At 35.4% G+C, this 4,855-nt stretch overlaps 1 non-coding gene across 1 annotated transcript; it reads left to right on the forward strand.

The window, feature by feature from the left end:
• The first annotated feature begins 1,103 nt into the window (after positions 1 to 1,103).
• LOC127746309 (small nucleolar RNA R71) lies at positions 1,104 to 1,207 on the forward strand. Its single transcript, XR_008007929.1, has one exon. It is a non-coding gene; the product is annotated as a small nucleolar RNA R71 (small nucleolar RNA).
• Positions 1,208 to 4,855: the final 3,648 nt, after the last annotated feature.

Below are 4,855 nucleotides of genomic sequence, written 5' to 3' on the forward strand. Positions count from 1 at the left end.
AGGTAAAGTTTGCTAAACCCAGGTATTCAGTTCTTTAATGAGAAATGGAGGTTCATCCTCCCAAGTCTAATTACTAAATAGCTTGGCATTCAGCTTCATGATTGCTCCTAAATACTGGGCAACTTGCCCTTCAGCAATATCTTCATCTTCTTCAGAAGATGAATAGTCATCAGAGCTCATGAATGGTAAAAGGAAGTTCAATGGAATCTCTATGGTCTCTGTATGAGCCTCATATTCCTGTGGTTCCTCATTGGGGTACTCCTTAATGGCCAGTGGACGTTCCCTGAGGTCTTCCTCACTGGGAATCATTGCCTTTTCACTCTCTCCAGGTTCAGCCATGTTGGTCACGGTTATGGCCTTGCACTCTCTTTTGGGATTCTCTTCTGTATTGCTTGGGAGAGTGTTAGGAGGAGTTTCAGTAACCCTTTTACTCAGCTGACCCACTTGTGCCTCCAAGTTTCTGATAGAGGACCTTGTTTTATTCATGAAACTGAGAGTGGCCTTAGATAGATCAAAGACTATATTTGCTAAGCTAGATGGGTTCTGCTCAGAATTCTGTCTGTTGCTGAGAGGATGATGGAAAAGGCTTGCCATTGCTAAACCTGTTTCTTCCACGATTATTATTGTTAAAGTCTTGTTGAGGCTTTTGTTGATCCTTCTATGAGAAATTTGGATGATTTCTCCATGAGGGATTATAGGTGTTTCCATAGGCTTCACCCATGTAATTTACCTCTGCCATTGCAGGGTTCTTAGGATCATAAGCTTCTTCTTCAGAAGATGCTTCTTTAGTACTGTTGGATGCATTTTGCAAACCATTCAGACTCTGAGAAATCATATTGACTTACTGAGTCAACATTTTGTTCTGAGCCAATATGGCATTCAGAGTATCAATTTCAAGAACTCCTTTCTTTTAAAGCGTCCCATTATTCATAAGATTCCTTTCAGAGGTGTACATGAACTGGTTAACCATTTCAATGAGTTCCTGAGCTTCTGCAGGAGTTTTCTTCAGGTGAATAGATCCACCTACAGAATGGTCCAATGGCATCTTAGACAATTCAGACAGACCATCATAAAATATATCCAGGATGGTCCATTCTGAGAGCATGTTAGAAGGACACTTTTTGGTTAGTTGCTTGTATCTTTCCCAAGCTTCATAGAGGGATTCACCTTCTTTCTGCCTGAAGGTTTGGATATCCACTCTAAGCTTACTCAGCTTTTGAGGAGGAAAGAATTTAGTTAAGAAAGCCGTGACCAGCTTATCCCAAGAGTTCAGGCTATCTCTAGGTTGAGAGTCCAACCATATTCTAGCTCTGTCTCTTACAGCAAAAGGGAAAAGCATAAGCTTGTAGACCTCGGGATCAACTCTATTGGTCTTAATAGTATCACAGATCTGCAAGAATTCAGTTAAGAACTGAAAAGGATCTTCTGATGGAAGTCCATAAAACTTGCAATTCTGTTGCATTAGAGAAACTAATTGAGGCTTAAGCTCAAAATTGTTTGCTCCAATGGTAGGGATTGAGATACTCCTTCCATGGAAGTTGGAAGTTGGTGTAGTAAAATCACCAAGCACCTTCTTTGCATTGTTATTGTTGTTGGGTTCGGCCATTACTTCTTTTTTGAGATTCTCTGTAAGGTTTTCTCTGGATTGTTGCGCTTTAGCTTCTCTTAGCTTCTTCTTCAGAGTCCTTTCAGGTTCAGGGTCAGCTTCAACAAGAATGTTCTTGTCCTTACTCCTGCTCATATGAAAAAGAAGAGAACAGAAAGAAAGAAGAATCCTCTAAGTCACAGTATAGAGATTCCTTAAGGTGTCAGAGGAAAATAAGAACAGAAGGGTGAGGTAGATAAAGGTGAATTCGAACATGTAAGGAATGAGAGAGTCTGAATTGCTAGTAGAGGAGGAGTGTTAGTGATTAAATAGAAAGAGATGAGAGAGAGGTAATTTTCAAAAATTAAATCAAAGTTTAAAATAATTAGTTAATTAAAAAGAATTTTGAAAAATGGTAAATGGTTTTCGAAAATCAAAAGTGAGAAAGTGGTTAGGTGGTTTTGAAAAGGATAAAAAATAATAAATTTGAAAAAGATAAGAAGTTAGAAAGAGATATTGAAATTAGAATTTTAAAGAGATATGATTTGAAAAAGATTTGATTGAAGAAAATTTGATTTTTAAAAAGATATGATTGAAAAGATATGGTTGAAAAAGATTTGATTGAAAAAGATATGTTTGAAAAGATATGATTGAAAAGCAAATTTTTGAAAAAGATTTGATTTTTAAAATTGATGACTTGACTAACAAAAAACTAAAAGATATGATTCTAGAATTCAAAGATTGAACCTTTCTTAACAAGAAAGTAACAAACTTGAAATTTTTGAAAAAAAAAATATGTTTGAAAAGATATGATTAAAAAACAAATTTTTGAAAAAGATTTGATTTTTTAAAATTTGATGACTTGACTAACAAGAAATTAAAAGATATGATTCTAAAACTCAAATATTGAATCTTTCTTAACAAGAAACAAATTTGAAATTTTTGAATCAAGATTTCTGAAAATAGTGAAAGAAAAATGAAAAAGATTTGATCTTTGAAAAAGATATGGTTGAAAAGATTTGATTTTGAAAGATATGATTTCAAAAATAAGAATTAAAATATGAAAATTTGAAAAAGATTTGAATTGAAAATAAAATCTCCTCTCTTGTGCCATCCTGGCGTTAAACGCCCAGAATAGTATCCATTCTGGCGTTTAACGCCCAAAATACTACCCTTTTGGGCGTTTAACGCCCAGCTAGGTACCCTGGCTGGCGTTGAATGCCAGAAATGCTTCCTTACTGGGCGTTTTTCTGAACACCCAGCTTTTTCTCTGTGATTCCTCTACTGAATGTTTTGAATCTTCAATTCCCTGTATTATTGAATTGAAAAGATATATTTTTGAATTTTTGAATTTTTTTATGATGAGAGAGACAAACAACAAAATGAATTAAGACAAGAGAATGCAAGATCAAAACAAATAATGCATGCAAGGAAACTTTGAATGTCAAGATGAACACCAAGAACACTTTGAAGATCATGATGAACATCAAGAACATATTTTTGAAAAAAAAATTAGAAAAGAAAGACATGTAAGACACCAAACTTAGAAGTTTGTATACTATGGACACTAACACTTTGAGAATGCACATGAGAAACAACAAAAGACACAAAACAAGAGAAATTAAAGATTAGACAAAGAAAATCATCAAGAACAACTTGAAGATCAATGAAGAACACAAGAACACATTTTCGAAAAATGCAAGAAGAATAAAGACATGCAATTTACACCAAACTTAAAAATTGACACTAGACTCAAATAAGAAACACAAAATATTTTTGATTTTATGATTTTATAAATTTTTTTGTATTTTTTTTCAAAAATTATTTTGAAAAAGCAAATAAGAAACTCAAAATTTTTAATAAGAATTTCAGGAATCATGTAATGTTAGTCTAAAGCTTTAGTCTAAAAAGATTAGACATGGCTAGCCAAGCTTCAGCAAGACATTACATACAACAGCCAAATTGATGGGAATCAACTAGCTCTTGTGATGATAAAAGCATCATCTGAAAATGTAGAATTCATTCTTAAAAATTCTGGAGAAGAAAATAAAAAGAAAAATACTTAATCTAAGCAACAAGATGAACCGCCAGTTGTCCAAACTCGAACAATCCCCGGCAACGGCGTCAAAAAATTGGTACACAAAATCGTGATTCACATTTTTCACAACTCCGTGCAGTTGACCAGCAAGTGCACTGGGTCGTCCAAGTAATACCTTACGTGAGTAAGGGTCGATCCCACAGAGATTGTCGGCTTGAAGCAAGCTATGGTCATCTTGTAAATCTCAGTCAGGTGGATTCAAATGGTTATGAAGCTTTGATAATTAAAAGATAAATAAACATAAAATAAAGATAGAGATACTTATGTAATTCATTGGTGGGAATTTCAGATAAGCGTATGGAGATGCGTTATTCCTTCTGAATCTCTGCTTTCCTACTGCCTTCATTCAATCATTCATACTCCCTTCCATGGCAATCTGTATATTGGGGGATCACCGTTGTCAATGGCTACCGTCCGTCCTCTCAGTGAAAATGGTCCAACTACGGGTTACATAGAGCTAATCATCTGTCGGTTCTCACTTGTGTTGGAATAGGATCCTGTGATCCTTTTGCGTCTGTCACTATGCCCAACAGTCATGAGTTTGAAGCTTGTCACAGTCATCCCATCCCAGATCCTACTCAGAATACCACAGACAAGGTTTAGACTTTTCGGATCTCAAGAATGCTGCCAATTGATTCTAGCTTATATCACGAAGACTCTGATCTCACGGAATGGAAGGCTCTGTTGTCAGGAGAGGCAGCCATGCATCGTGAACCAGGAATCCAAGAGATATACATTCAAGCTTGTTTTCAGGTAGAACGGAAGTGGTTTTCAGGGACGCGTTCATAAGTTGAGAATGGTGATGAGTGTCACATAATAATCACATTCATCATGTTCTTGTGTGTGAATGAATATCTTAGAACAAGAATAAGCTTGAATTGAATAGAAAATAATAGTAATTGTATTAATACTCGAGGAACAGCAGAGCTCCACACCTTAATCTATGGTGTGTAGAAACTCCACCGTTGAAAATACATAAGTGATAATGGTTTTCATTGGCTTCGGCCCTGGAGGGGGAAACAGAATAACCAAGACCTAGGTCTAAGGACTAAACGTCCAAAGATGAAAATACAATAGTAAAAAGTCTTATTTATAATAAACTAGTTACTAGGGTTTACAAAGATAAGTAAATAGTGCAGAAATCCACTTCCGAGGCCTACTTGGTGTGGTTT

Source organism: Arachis duranensis, chromosome 3 (genome assembly GCF_000817695.3).
Source record: "Arachis duranensis cultivar V14167 chromosome 3, aradu.V14167.gnm2.J7QH, whole genome shotgun sequence".
NCBI lineage: Eukaryota > Viridiplantae > Streptophyta > Magnoliopsida > Fabales > Fabaceae > Arachis > Arachis duranensis.